The sequence below is a fragment of the Macaca fascicularis genome, chromosome 8, assembly GCF_037993035.2.
Source record: "Macaca fascicularis isolate 582-1 chromosome 8, T2T-MFA8v1.1".
Taxonomy (NCBI): Eukaryota; Metazoa; Chordata; class Mammalia; order Primates; family Cercopithecidae; genus Macaca; species Macaca fascicularis.
This window is the reverse complement of record NC_088382.1, coordinates 36,785,375-36,801,246: the sequence shown is the minus strand read 5'-3', so window position 1 is coordinate 36,801,246 and position 15,872 is coordinate 36,785,375.

Below are 15,872 nucleotides of genomic sequence, written 5' to 3'. Positions count from 1 at the left end.
AAGCCTCATTTTTCTCCTCTATAAAATGGAGATATAGTAACTGCCTCAGAGTGTGATTAAGAAGAGTACATAAAAGAGTATATATGAAAGACTCGAAGTCATGCTAATTATAAGCTATTTTTGTTTCTAAAGTCACAGGGGGCAGGGTGCAGTGGTTCACACCTGTAATCTCAGCACCTTGGGAGGCTGAGGCAGGTGGATCACGAGGTCAGGAGATCAAGATCATCCTGGCCAATATGGTGAAACCCCGTCTCTACTGAAAATACAAAAACTAGCCAGGCGTGGTGGCATGCGCCTGCAGTCCCAGCTACTCAGGAGGCTGAGGCAGGAGAATGACCTGAATCCGGGCAGCAGAGGTTGCAATGAGCCAAGATTGCGCCACTGCACTCCAGACTGGGTGATAAAGCGAGACTCCATCTAAAAAAAAAATGAATCAATAAAATAAAATAAAATAAAATAAAGTCATAGGAAGCCATGCAACTAAACAAGGGGACTAAATGAAAAGTCTGTAAGAAATAAGTTTGTGTGTATTCCTCACCTGCCAGTATCCCGACTAATACAGCTGTCCCTTATTGAGCCTGTACTAATGCACAAGCACTGCATTCCAGGTTTGCTTTCTCTCACTGGGCAGAGCTGATGCCCACTGAATATACAATTTGTAGAGAAGTCTGATGTGGATGATTGTACTTAGAGTCAAACTTCTCAAATTTATTAAAAGACCAACACATATTGAGTGCCTACATGCCAATCATTATGCCAATGAGCAAGACCAAAATGGCTCCTACTCCCAAGATGTTTACAGTCTAATGGGGGAGATGAAGCCTAAACAAGCATATTCATATTACAGGGACCAACCATTGTGAGGTATCCAGTGACTACCTTCGTAAAACCAGAGGAGAGGGATGGACAAGGAAGGTCTTCCTGAGCAAGAGATGTTTAAGCTCAGATCACAAGAATGACAAGAGGTAGGGAAAGGCCAGACAGAAGAGTGTATGTAAGAAATTGAGGACCGGGGCTGGTGGCTCATGCCTGTAATCCCAGCACTTTGGGAGGCCCAGTGGTCAGATCACCTGAGGTCAGGACTTCAAGACCAGCCTGGCCAACATGGCAAAACCCCGTCTCTACTAAAAATACAAAAAAATTAGCCGGGCGTGGTGGCGGGCGCCTGTAGTCCCAGCAACTCGGGAGGCTGAGGCAGGAGAATCACTTGAACCTGGGAGGCAGAGGTTGCAGTCAGCTGAGATGGCACCACTGCACTCCATTCTGGGTAACAAGAGCGAAACTTCCTCTCACAAAAAAAGAAAAGAAAAGAAATTGCGACAAAATAGAGCTTGGGCTGTTGGCGAACACATCCCATGTAATTAAGCTTAGTGAGAGATGGGGAAGGGAGGTACAAAGTGAGGTCAAAGAGACACAGGAGCAGATCAGGGAGGGCCTAGTAGCCATGTTAGGGAATTCTAACTTATAATGGGACTGAAGCAGAAAAGTGACATTATCTGGGTTAAGTTTTTATTGGAAATGGAATTGTGTACAAGAATGGAAAAGAGGCCGGGCACGGTGGCTCATGCCTGTGATCCTAGCACTTTGGAAGGCCGAGGCAGAAGGATTGCTTGAGGTCAGAAGTTCAAGACCAGCCTGGGCAACATGGCAAAACCCCATCTCTATTAAAAAAAAAAAAAATATATATATATATATATATATATATATATATATACATATACATATAAAATACAAAAAATTAGCCAGGCATTGGGCTGTGTGCCTATAGTCCTAGCTACCCAGGAGGCTAAGGTAGGAGGATCGCGTGAGCCCAGGAGGTCAAGGCTGCAGTGAGCCATGATTGCGCCACTGCACTCTAGCTTGGACAACAGAGTTGTTATCAGTGGAAGGTATTTGAGTCACATGGCACCAAAATATATTAGACAAGGCTAATTTGTAGGGGTCTGCAGCAACCTCAGATCTTGCTTCCTCAGAAGAAGGAATTCAACCAAGGGACCTAAGGCAGAAGGAGAAACCAAGGCAAGTTTTAGAGCAGGAGTGAATGTTTATTGAAGAGCTTTAGAGCAGGAATAAAAGGAAGGAAAGAACATATACTTGGACGAGGAGCAAGTGTGTGACTTGAAAAACAAGTGTGAGGTTTGACCTTTTGACTTGGGGTTTTATACGTTGGCATGCTTCTGGGCTCTTGTTACTTCTTCCCTGATTCTTCCCTTGGGGTGGGCTGTCTCCAGGCACATTCCTGAACCTACTTGCCTAACCCCTGAGGCCTTCTCAAGAAGCCAATGATCACATTTCAGGTGTTTTCTATTTGTTAGGATCCTGCCTTTCCCTGGCACCGGCTGTGACCAATTATTATTTTAGAACGACACTTAACTGCCTGGCCATCACCTGATGGTTGCCTGACATTCCTGATATTTGTGTGTGTTGGGCGGAGCCCTCTCCTGCCCTGCTCATGCGTGACCAGCTAACTACTGTAACAAAGTGAGACTTTGTTTCAGAAAAAAAAAAAAAAAAAAAGAATGCACCGAGCAGGGCGGCGGGCGCGGTATCTCATGCTTGTAATCCCAGCACTTTGGAAGGTCCGGGTAGGCCGATCACCTCAGGTCGGGAGTTCGAAACCAGCCTGGCCAACATGGTGAAACCCCATGTCTACTAAAAATAAAAAAAATTAGCCAGGTGTGTGGTGCGCACCTGTAATCCCAGCTACTCGGGAGGCTGAGGCACGAGAAGTGCTTAAACCCAGGAGGCGGAGGTTGCACTGAGTCGAGAGTGTACCACTTCACTCCACTGAATTTGGCAATGAGGAGGCTACTGGGGGCCTGAGAAAAAGCAGTTTTGCTGGATTCGTGGGGTGAAGGAAAAATTGAGTGTGTTGAAAAATGAATAAGCTGGATACACTGGCTCATGCCTGTAATCCCAGCACTTTAGGAGGCTGAGGAAGGAGGATCACTTGAGACCAGGAATTCAAGATCAGCCTGGGCAACACAGCAAGACCCCATCTCTACAAAGGAAAATAATAATAAATGAGAAGAGACAAGCCATTCCTAGAAGATTGAAAAGAAACAAAAATGCATATAAACATATATCAAGTTCCTCACATAGCCATTGTATAAGTCAGAATTTTCCAGATAGGTAGATAAAAGGGGATTTACTAGGGGAACTGGTTCACATGACTATGGATGCTGAGAAGCCCCATGATATACTATCTGCAAGCTGGAGAACCAGGGAAGCCAGTGGCCTAATTCAGTCTGAGTCCGAAGGCCTGAGAACCTGTGGGCCCCTGGTCTGTGGGTCCCAGAGTCTGAAGGTCTGAGAACCTAGAGTTCATATGTCCAAAGGCAGAAGAAAATGGATGTCCCAGCTCCAGAAGACAGAGTGAATTAGACTTTCCTCTGTCTTGTTAGTCTATCCAGGCCTTCAACAAATTAGATGATGCCTGCTCACATCAGGCAGCTCTTCCTTACTCAATCAGTGAGTCAAATGCCAATCTCTTCCAGAAACACCCTCACAGACATAACCAGAAATAATGCTTTTACCAGCTATCTGGGTATTCCTTGACCCAGTTGAGTCGAAACCTAAAATGAATATCACAGCCATATAGAAAAGAAGCCTATTTCAAGTGACTTGAAACATAGCATTTGATTGAAATTATTATTATTATTTAAGACAGGGTCTCACTCTGTCACTCAGACTGGAGTGCAGTGGCCCAATCATGGGTCAAGCAGCCTCAACCTCCTGGGCTCAAGTGATCCTCCTGCCTCAACCTCCCACGTAGTTGGGACTATAGGTATGTGCCATCTCACCTGGCTAATTTTACTTTTTGTAGAGATGGTGAGGGTGGTCTAGCTATGTTGCTCAGGCTGGTCTCAAACACCTGGCCTCAAGCAATCTTCCTGCCTTCACCTTCCAAAGTGCCGTGATTACAGGCGAGAGCCACCATGCCCAGGTGATTGCAGTTATTTACTCGGCATACCCTAAAGACAAAAGCAAATAGCAAAGAAGTCTTAAATTATATTCAATAATCTTACGGGTTTTTTTTTCTTTCTTTCTTTCTTTGAGACGGAGTCTCTTACTGTCACCCAGGCTGGAGTGCAGTGGTGCGATCTTGGCTCACTGCAACCTCTGCCTCCTGTGTTCAACTGATTCTCCTGCCTCAGCCTCCCAAGTAGCTGGGACTACAGGCACATGCCATCATACCTGGCTAATTTTTGTATTTTTAGTAAGGTGGGGTTTCACCAATGTTTGCCAGGCTGGTCTCTAACTCCTTACCTCAGGTAATCTGCCCACCTCAGTCTCCCAAAATGCTGGGATTACAGACGTTAGCCACCACACCCAGGTAATCTTATGTTTAGTAATAACAACATTGCTATTTTAATACCTTTATGTGTATATTTTAGAATAAAGCAAGTAATTACATTAATGTTATTATGAATCGAGATTTTTGGCCGGGCGCGGTGGCTCATGCCTGTAATCCCAGCACTTTGGGAGGCCAAGGTGGGCGGACACAAGGTCAAGAGACCGACACCGGCCGGGCGCGGTGGCTCACGCCTGTAATCCCAGCACTTTGGAAGGCGGAGGCGGGCGGATCACGAGGTCAGGAGATCGAGACTATCCTGGCGAACACGGAGAAACCCCGTCTCTACTGAAAACACAAAAAAATTAGTCGGCGTGGTGGCGGGTGCCTGTAGTCCCAGCTACTCGGGAGGCTGAGGCAGGAGAATGGCGTGAACCCGGGAGGCGGAGCTTGCAGTGAGCCGAGATCACGCCACTGCACTCCAGCCTGGGCGACAGAGCGAGACTCCGTCTCAAAAAAAAAAAAAAAAAAGATCGAGATCATCCTGGCCAACGTGGTGAAACCCCGTCTCTACTAAAAATACAAAAAAAAAATTAGCCGGGCGTGGTAGCACGCACTTGTAATCCCAGCTACTTGGGAGGCTGAGGCAGGAGAATAGCTTGAACTTGGGAGGCAGAGGTTTCAGTGAGCCGAGATCGTGTCATTGCCTTCCAGCCTGGGCAGTAAAAGAGAGGAGAGATACAAGTCTCATTTTAAAGAAGTATAAGCCTGAAATCTTAAATCTGAATTGGATATATTAATACAGATTTATTATTTTTTTCTGCTTTTAAAGAGTATATGTTTCCTAGATGTGTCGTCCACTGAGACCTAGAAAACTAAAATTAATACAAACTCAAGAGCAATGGCATCTCACTCTTCAAAGTGTAGCCCTTAAACAACCTTTCTCCTTACAAGGAATTGGGGCTCCTTGGAGACAGTGGTTGCTTCAATCTTGCCATTCTAGAAAGGAAGGAAGCAATCCACGACTACTGGGTCATGTTAATAGGGCACAGAAGCCAAAATGAAAAGACCCCCATTGGCAAAAGATGGGACGATTTGAGTATAACAAGAATAATTACAATGGAATACAACTCATTACATGTATAAAATTCCTTAAGATCATATAAAACTAGTAAGAACAGGCTGGGTGTAATGGCTCATGTCTCCCAAATCTCAGCACTTTGGGAGGCTGAAGTAGGAGGATTGCTTGAGTCCAGGAGTTAGCTGACCAGTCTGGGCAACATATTAAGACCCTGTCTCCACAAAAATAAAAATAAATAAAATAAAATAAAAACTAACAAGAACAACAACCAAATATCAGGTATTCATTGACGGGCGCTAAGGCACTAAATTCATTATTCTAAAACCTGGTTAATGAAAGGAAAATATCAAGCATTTATCCTGCTTTTGCTGTGCAAGTTGTATTCAGGGTGATCAGATAACTGGTTGCTGGGGGAAAGTTCTATTTAAAGCAGAGTTCCAGGTAAAGATGCAAAAGGAAATAACAGAATTAGGAAATTGCCATTTTGTAACTCTAATAAAGTAATAAAATTAAGCAGTGATTATTCATGGCTCCTGTAGCCACCAGGGGAAAGATTGATGGAGACTTTTGTAACAGATCAATCTGTCTTATCATTAGTAAAAGTGGGACAATCAGACATCACATGCCTCCTGCGATACAGTAAGAAGTATACAGCCCCACCCCAAAGGCTGATCCTAAATTTCATTTTATCTCTAGATCCAACCACCCCTTTCCAGGAAATGGGTTAGATAGAGGAATAAATTAACAATAACATCAAGAGCGCCTGTAATCGCAGCTCTTTGGGAGGCCAAGGCAGGTGGATCACTTGTGGCCAGGCTAGCCAACATAGTGAAACTCTGTCTCTACTAAAAATACAAAAAAGTAGTCAGGAGTGGTGGTGCATGCCTATAGTCCCAGCTACTCAAGAGGCTGAAGTGTGAGAATTGTTTGAACCCGGGAGGTGAAGATTGCAGTAAGCCGGTATCGTGCTACTGTACTCCAGCCTTGGCGACAGAGCGAAACTCCACCTCAAAAAATAAATAAATGGCCGAATGCGGTGGCTCACGCCTGTAATGCCAGCACTTTGGGAGGCCAAGGTGGGAGAATCACCTGAGGTCAGGAGTTCGAGACTAGCCTGGTCAATATGGTGAAACCCCATCTCTACTAAAAATACAAAAAATAGCCGGGCATGGTGGTGTTTGCCTGTCATCCCAGCTACTCGGGAGGCTGAGGCAGGAGAATCCCTTGAACCCAGGAGATGGAGGTTGCAGTGAGCCAAGATTGTGCCATTGCACTACAGCCTGGGCAACAAGAGCGAAACTCTGTCTCAAAAAAAGTTTATAAATAAATAAATAAATAAATAATAACATCAAGAGGAAGCAATCTGCCAATCTAGAGTTTCAGACATTTTACAGGACACATGGCTTTACTTCTTCAACAAATAAATGGCATTTCTTAAAACAGAGGGGGACTTTATAAAGTTTTTAAAACTTAAGAAACATTCCAGGGCCAGGCGCAGTAGCTCATGTCTGTAATCTCAACACTTTGGGAGGCCGAGGCAGGAGGATCCCTTGAACCTGGGGGTTCAAGACCAGCCTGGGTAATGTAGTGAGACTCCATCTCTGTTTTTAAAATAATTTTAAAAAGAAATATTCCAGGATAACTCTAATTTCCAAAAAATAAAAATAAAAAAAGAGAGAAACTAAAACTTAAGAAACATGCTCAAGTAATAAAAATTTTTTAAAGTTGAGTGGATAATTGGGGACAACAGGTGTGGATTTGGTGTCTTTTTTTGTTTTTTAGAGGGTCTTACTCTGTCACCCAGGCTGGAGTGCAGTGGCATGATCATGGCTCACTGCAGCCTTTAACTCTTGGTGTCAAGTGATCCTCCCACCCTAGCCTACCAATTAGCTGGGACTACAGGTGTGCAGCACCATGCACAGCGAATATTTTTTACTTTGTAGAGATGGGGGTCTCCCTGATTACCAGATTGGTCTTGAACTCCTGGGCTCAAACAATCCTTCTCCTTTGGCCTCCCAGAGCACTGCGATTATAGGCATGAGGCACTGAGCCCAGCCTGTTTTTGTTTTAAGACATTTTGCTGAGCAGAGAAATAGCAATTGCTGGAGAGAAATATGGCACATAGAACATTTCAACAATGAAATTGAACATTTTGGAGCACTAAAGTAAAAAAGAGTGGTCTTATCATTTGGGTAAGATGTTCTTAGATAATGTACTACCTACCTAAATACTTGTAAAAATATTTTTTTTTTTTTTTTGAGACGGAGTCTCATTCTATTGCTCAGGCTGGAGTGCAATGGCACGATCTCAGCTCCCTGTAAACTTCGCCTCCCAGGTTCAAGCAATTCTCCTGCTTCAGCCTCCTGAGTAGCTGGGATTACAGGCACGCACCACCATGCCTGGCTAATTTTTGTATTTTTAGTAGAGATGGAGTTTCACCAATGTTGGCCTCGAACTCCTGACCTCATGATCCACGCGCCTCAGCCTCCCAAAGTGCTGGGGTTACAAGCGTGAGCCACCGCACCCAGCTAAATACTTGTAAAAATATTAAACTGAAAGAATATAGTGGTTGCCTCATTCTTGGCAGGCATTCAAGGATGATAAATATTGTAATATTATTTTTCCATTTGGCCTATAATCAGAAAAGTAGCTCTGCTACAAGCAGTAATTATCTTACAGTGTGTTTCTTTATTTTTTTATTTTTTGAGACTGAGTCTTGGTCTGTCGCCCTGGCTGGAGTTCAATGGCACAATCTCGGCTCGCTGCAACCTCCGCCTCCCGGGTTCAAGTGAATCTCCTGCCTCAGCCTCCCAAGTAGCTGCGATTACAGGTGTGTGCCACCACACCTGGCTAATTTTTATATTTTTAATAGAGACAGGGTTTCACCATGTTGGTCAGGCTGGTCTCGAACTCCTGACCTCGTGATCGGTCTCCCTTGGCCTCTCAAAGTGCTGGGATTACAGGTGTGAGGCACTGCGGCCAGCCCTTATAGCGTGTTTCAAACTCCTATTATTAACCATGTTTAGACCACATGAACCTTGAAAGCTGTGGTTGGTATATTTGTCACGCTTCAATTTCATCAGTTTGTTACTCTTAGAATGAAGGGGAGTAAATACTTCCTTTTTTACTTTCTCTCACTTTTGTTTATCCTTATGAAGAAATCTTCATCTAAAATTGTTGATCGTATGGTCTTTGGAAAGCTAAGAGGTATTGCTTACCATTTAGTCATCAATTCCCAGGAATTTATTTCAGCCTTCCATTTCTGTTGGCCAGGCTGGTCTGGAACTCCTGACCTCAAGTGATCCACCCACCTCGGCCTCCCAAAATGCTGGAATTACAGGTGTGAGCCACCACACCTGGCTCACAAATCTTACACTCACCATTTAACAATACCTTATGGAAACCTCTCCTTGACATCTGGCTTAGCTCCATGTCATTCTTAAACAAACAAACAACAACGACAAAGAAAAACGGCTGGAGAATTCCCCAGTGTGGATGTGCCACTGATGAGCAAGCTTCCACTGTTTTGACGTTTCTGCATTATGAATAGGGATGTGATAAACCTACTTCTTTATCTTTATGGTCTTGAATCCATATCCTTACATATGGTTATTTGCATTTGCTAATTACAGGAGAGTTGCCATTGAATTTATTCTTTTTAAGAGATGTTGCTTCCCAAAACCTTGAGAAAGAAAGTCAAGACAAGGAAGGCAAACTTGGACAGAAATGCCTACTCCATGAATTTTTTTTTTTTTTTTTAGACAGAGCCTCACTCTATCGCCCAGGCTGGAGTATAGTGGTGTGATCTCGGCTCACAGCAACCTTTGCCTCCCAGGTTCAAGCAATTCTCCTGCTTCAGCCTCCCAAGTAGCTGGGACTACAGGCACCCGCCATCATACCTGGCTAATTTTTGTATTTTTAGTAGAGACAGGGTTTCACCATGTTGGCCAAGGTGGTCTCAAACTTCTGACCTCAAGCAATCTGCCTGTCTCGGTCTCCCAAAGTGCTGGGATTATAGGTGTGAGCCACCCCGCCCAGCCCCTACTCCGTGAGTTTAAATTGTGAGGACTGAATGAGGACATAGGTACAGTGTAAAGACCAACCTGGTTGATAATATTTGTTGTTCTCCTAAAGACTGTGGGCTCCTCTAGGCCACCAGCTGGGCCTCTGATGAGTGCCATTTATGTGGTACACAGTGAGAGTGATGTTCCAGGGTTGTGTAACTGAAAGGTGACTGACTCCAAAGCCGTGAAAAGCACAGGCTTTGGAGTCAACAGACTGAAGTGTAAGTTGCAGCTCTACCACTTTCTGCTGTGAGATCTTGGGCGAGTTGCTCAACTTCTCAGAAATTCAGTTTCCTCCTCTGCAAGATGGAGATAATGATACCAGTCTGAGAGGGTTGCCTTGAGGAGGAAGTGCATGTAAGGCCCTCAGCAGAGCGCCTGGCGCTTGTTAAATGTGATGGGTTCTTTATCGGATGTCTTCCTTACAGTTCTTTCCAGCTGTGCATCATTGTTTCCCCTCATCAGATGAAAACCTATTGAATGCAGGAACTGTATCTAATTCATCTTTGCATCTTTACATATCCAGTCCTTAACATGGTTTTTCCTCCTACCAACTACCTCCACGTCTTTTGCTCTGTTAAATAAGCACTGATTGAAATAAGAGCAATAACAACAATATTTTTGTTTTGTTTGGTTTTGAGACAGCAACCTGCTCTGTTACCCAGGCTGGAGTACAGTGGTGTGATTACAGCTCATTGCAGCCTTGACCTCCTGGGCTCAAACAATCCTCCCGCCACAGCCTCCCAAGTAGCTGTGACCACAGGCATGTGCCACTAATGCCTGGCTAATTTTTTTATTCTTAGTAGGGACGAGGTCTCACTATGTTGCCCAGGCTGGTCTCAAACTCCTGAGCTCAAGTGATCCTCCCACCTCAGCTTCCTAAAGTGCTGGGCTTACAGGCATGAGCCACTGTGCCTAGCTAATAACAACAATTTTTATTATGGGCAATTTCAGAGTTACACTAAAGAAGTGAGATTAACATAGAGGACATCTGTGATCCATCACCCAGCTTCTACAATTGTCAAGATGTTGATAATCTTTTTCATCTAGCTTTTGACCACTCCTTTACCACCATCCCCTGTCATGGAAAATTTTATTTTTCAAGTTTTTAAACTTTTTATTTGCCTACTTTAAAAACTGAGCCAGGCGCGGTGGCTCATGCCTGTAATCCCAGCACCTTGAGAGGCTGAGGCAGGAGGATCACCTGAGGTCAGGGGTTCAAGACTAGCCTGGCCAACATGGTGAAACCCCATCTCTACAAAAAAATACAAAAAAAATTAGCTGGGCATGGTGGCAGGCGCCTGTAATCCCAGCTACTCAGGAGGCCGAGGCAGGAGAATCGCTTGAACCTGGGAGGTGGGGTTGCAGTGAGCTGAGATCGCACCATTGCACTCTAGCCTGGGCAACAAGAGCGAAATTCCATCTCAAAACAAACAAACAAACAAACAAAATGCATTCCCATAATTAAAATTATTTGAACAATAACCAAAAAAAAAAAAAAAAAAAAAAAGCACTCTGATTAAACTGCATTTTACAACCCGCAGGACGCCTTGGGCCAGCTTGGTTTTATTCTAGATTTCACTGTCATCCTACCACACTTCTTCCTTCACCAACATGCAAGTTCTTTTCTTTCCCACCAGCTAGACAGGCAGATAAGAGAGGCAGGCACAGCCATCAGCAGCAGCAGTTATTTGATGTGAAAGGGGCAGCACAGTCATTTAAACTTGATTTAACCTCTTTGCATCCTTCAAAGTTAAACAGCTAAAAGAAGCAAAATAGAAAGCAATGCTTTGTAGAATGAGCAGTGCATGTTGGTGGCGCACACCTCATTACGAAGCCTGCTTACTTCTCCTGTTCGATCCGTTCCTTGGAAGGCAGTGGATTTTTCTCTTGCATCTCTGTCTTCTTCAGTTTCGGCTTATTTAATTTCTCGATCTCATCCATACTGGACTTGCCAGATATGGTCACAAAGGAAGCTGAGCCATGCCCACGAGCGACTGGAATCTGGTCTGCTCAGTGTCTACTGCCCAGTGTTGGGAATTTTAAAGCAAATCCCAGACATTGCATCATTTCAACAATTAATACTTGTGTGTGTTTCCAATAATACTTCACAAAGTGTGGCCTGGATTCCTGGGACTTACCAAGACCCTGTCAGGCAGCCTGCTAGGTCAAAACTATTTTTATAACAATATTAATATATTGTTTATCTTTTTGTTCTCATTATCTCGTGTACAGTAGAATTTTCCAACATAGATCGAATGCAGCCACAAATCTGAAAATCCAGCTGTCTCCTATTAAACCAGATAAGAAAGAGTTGCAAATTTTTACAAATCTGTTGACAAAAGTGTAAAACAATGTCACTTGTCATGATGCTGTTTGAAAAATATACTTATTCTCATAAAAGTAAGTCCTTAACATGTAATATCTTTATTATTACTATGTTTTTTAAATTTAATTTTTTTTTTCTTGAGATGGAATCTTGCTGTGTCATCCAGGCTAGAGTGCAATAGCACAATCTCGGCTCACTGCAACCTTTGCATCCTAGGTTCAAGCAATTCTTTTGTCTCAGCCTCCCAAGTAGCTGGGACTACAGGTGCTTGCCACCACGCCCAGCTAATTTTTAGTAGAGATGAGGTTTCACTATGTTGGCCACGCTGGTCTTGAACTCCTGATGTCAGGTGATCCACCCACCTCGGCCTCTCCAAGTGCTGGGATTACAGGTGTGAGCCAACGCACCCAGGCAATTTTTAAAAATCAAATGAGTATTTAAAAAATTTTTTCAGTTTTAATTTCTAGGGTAGAAAATAATCCATTTATGTGAATATTTATCCATCACACATAAAGAAAAGCTCTTTGGGGTCCTTAATACTTCTAAAATATTTTTGAGATTTAATTCATAAACCACTAGATTCATAATTTTATTTATTTTTAATTGTTTTACAGTTGGGGTCTCACTTTGTCTCCCAGGCTGGAGTGCAATGGTGCAATCGTGGCTCACCGCAGCCTCAAACTTCTAGGTTCAAGCAATCCTCCTGCCTCAGCCTCCTGAGTTGCTGGGATTACAAGCACGTACTACCATGACCAGCAGCTTACTATTTTAAAATGTACACCTCAGGAACAAAAAACAAGAACAATTAAAAAAAAAAATAAAATGTACACCTCATGGTCAGGCATGCTGGCTCACACCTATAATCCCAGCACTTTGGGAGGCCAAGGTGGGCAGATCACTTGAGGCCATGAGTTTGAAACCAGCCTGGCCAATATGGCAAAACCTTGTCTCTACTGAAAAATACAATAATTAGCCGGGTGTAGTGGCACACACCTTTAATCCCAGCTGCTCTGGAGGCTGAAGTAGGAGAACTGCTTGAACTGGGGAGGCAGAGGTTGCAGTGAGCCAAGATCGCACCACTGCACTCCAGCCTGGGTGACAGAGTGAGGCTCTGTCTCAAAAAAACAAAAAAATAAAGTGTACACTTCAATAGGTTTTGGTATATTTGCAAGGTTGGGCAGCCACTGCCGCTAGCTAATTCCAAAACCTTTTTATCACCCCAAAAGAAAACCCTATACCCATTTTAGTCACTTTTTTTTAGACACAGTCTCGCTCTGTCACCCAGGCTGGAATGCTGTGGCATGATCTCAGCTCACTGCAACCTCTGCCTCCCGGGTTCAAGTGATTCTCCTGCCTCAGCCTCCCGAGTAGGTGGGACTACAGTCAGTCTCCCGAGTAGGTGGCATTACAGGCGCCCGCCACCACGCCCAGCTAATTTTTGTATTTTTAGTAGAGACGGGGTTTTACCATATTGGCCAGCCTGGTCTCAAACTCCTGAACTTGTGATCTGCCCGCCTCGGCTGCCCAAAGTGCTGGGATTACAGGCATGAGCCACTGCGCCAGGCCTATTAGTCACTTCTAAATGTCCCCTCCCATTATCTAGTGGCAACCACTAATGTACTTTCTGACTCTACAGATTTGCCTCTTCTGGGCATTTCAGATAAATGGAATCATACAATATGTAGCCTTTTGTTTCTGTTTCTGGCTTCTTTCACTTAGCATAATGTCTCTAAGGTTCATCCGTGTTGTAATATGTATCAGAACTTCATTCCTTTTTATAGCTAAATAACATTCCATTGTATGCATATACCACATTTTGTTTACCCAGTCATCACTTGACTTTTGGGTTGTTTCCACTGGATATTACAAATAATGCAGCTATGAACATTTGTAGCCAAGTTTTTGTATGAATACATGTTTTTAGTTCTCTTGGCAATATATCTAGGAATAGAATTGCTGGGTCCTATGGCTAACTCTATGTTTAACTTTCTAAGAAACTGTCACACTGTTTTCCATAGCAGCTGCACCATTTTACATTTTAATCAGCAATGTATGAGCATTCCAATTTCTCTTCCAATTTCTCTACATCCTTGCCAAAATTTATTTTCAGTGTTTTTCATTCTAGCCATCCTAATGAGTATGACTCAATAATTTTTAAGAGTGTAAAGGATCCTGAGACTAAAACCTTTCAGAACTGCTTTTCTGACTAATAGCTTTCACAAAAACATAAATGTGCTAACATTATCAATCTAAAATACTCCACAAAATTGTGTAATACCAGGATAATCATGTTTGCCTGGGACAAATCCAGTGTACACCTTTGTACCAGCACAACTGTTAATAGCGCCTTCTTGAACTCTCAACATATTCTGCTTAGATGACAAATTGTATGAACACCATAATAACTAATCTATATTCACGTTTCTCTGATTGTCTTAAATATGTCTTTTTATAATTTGGGTGGGTTTATTTTTTTATTTTTTTGTGGAAACAGGGTCTCACTTGTTACCCAGGCTGGTCTAGAACTCCTGGGCTCAAGCATGAGACACTGCACCTGGCCTACAATTTATTTATTGAAAATAACATCTGGGCCGGATGTGGTGGCTCGCTCCTATAATCCTAGCACTTTGGAAGGCTGAGGCGTGTGGATCACCTGAGGTCAGGAGTTTGAGACCAGCCTGGCCAACATGGCAAAAACCCATCTCTACTAAAAATACAAAAATTAGCCAGGCACAGTGGCACACACCTGTAATCCCAGCTACTTGAGAGACTGAGGCAGGAGAACTGCTTGAATCCAGGAGGTGGAGGTTGCAGTGAGCTGAGATCACGTCACAGCATTCCAGTCTGGGCAACAGAGCAAGACTCCGTTTCCCAAAAAAAAAGAAAGAGGCCAGGCACGGTGGCTCACACCCTCACACCTGTAATCCCAGCACTTTGGGAGGCCAAGGTGGGCAGATCACCTGAGGTCGGGATTTGGAGACCAGCCTGACCAACATGGAGAAACTCCATATCTACTAAAAATGCAAAATTAGCCAGGTGTGGTGGCACATGCCTGTAATCCCAGCTACTAGGGAGGCTGAGGCAAGAGAATCGCTTGAACCCGGGAGGTGGAGGTTGCGGTGAGCTGAGATCATGCCATTGCACTCCAGCCTGGGTAACAAGAACGAAAGTCTATTTCAAAAAAAAAAAAGAAAGAAAATAAGATCTGGTGGGGCACAGTGGCTCACGCCTGTAATCTCAGCACTTTGGGAGGTCCAGCTGGCAAGAAAGCTAGCCCTTGCCTCTAAAAAAAAAAACAAGAAGAGAAGAGGAAGGGAAGGGGAAGGGGAAGGGGAAGGGGAGAGAGAGGAAAGAAGGAAGGAAGGAAGGAAGGAAGGAAGGAAGAAGGAAGGAAGGAAGGAAAAATATGCAACATTGTTGGTTGAGAATATCTTAAAACTTTCAATCTATATCAGTTCTCATCCTTGGCTTGGCTGATTATATTATCTTGGTGTCTTTAAAACAATTATTTATTTATTTATCTTTCCTTGAATAAATTAAATTTCTTGGTGTCTTTTGCTTCTTTACCCTCCATGTTTCTTGTCATTTGGTAGTAGACCTAAAAATTTGATTAGATTTAGGGTCCATTTTTAGGCAAGAATATTTCGTAGGTGGTGTGTACTTCCTACCTTATTGCATTCAGAGGTGCCTGGTATCTGGCTGCCTTGCTTTTAGTGATGTTCAATAAATCAGTAGTTCAGTTATAAAGTTCCCCATCAACCTTCACCTCGTAATTGTAATCACACTGGATGACAGTTGCCTTGTCTCAGTGTTTCATTAGGAGGTGTGAATAGTGACTTTCTAATTCTACCATTTTGTTGTATGTATTATCCTTACAAATGATTTGGGTACCCTGAAACAGAAGAATAAATGCTTGTTTTTTTTCCTCTTATATACCAATTTTCAAAATAAACATTTGTTTTCTTAAGTGATCCAAAGGTGAATGATTTTTTTTTAGTATCACTATGAACTCATGGATTTATATATATTTGTTTTAATTCATTACAGTCATTACTCCTTTACAAGACCAATGCTGTAATCCCTGAGCTGTAGGGCCTTCGGTGT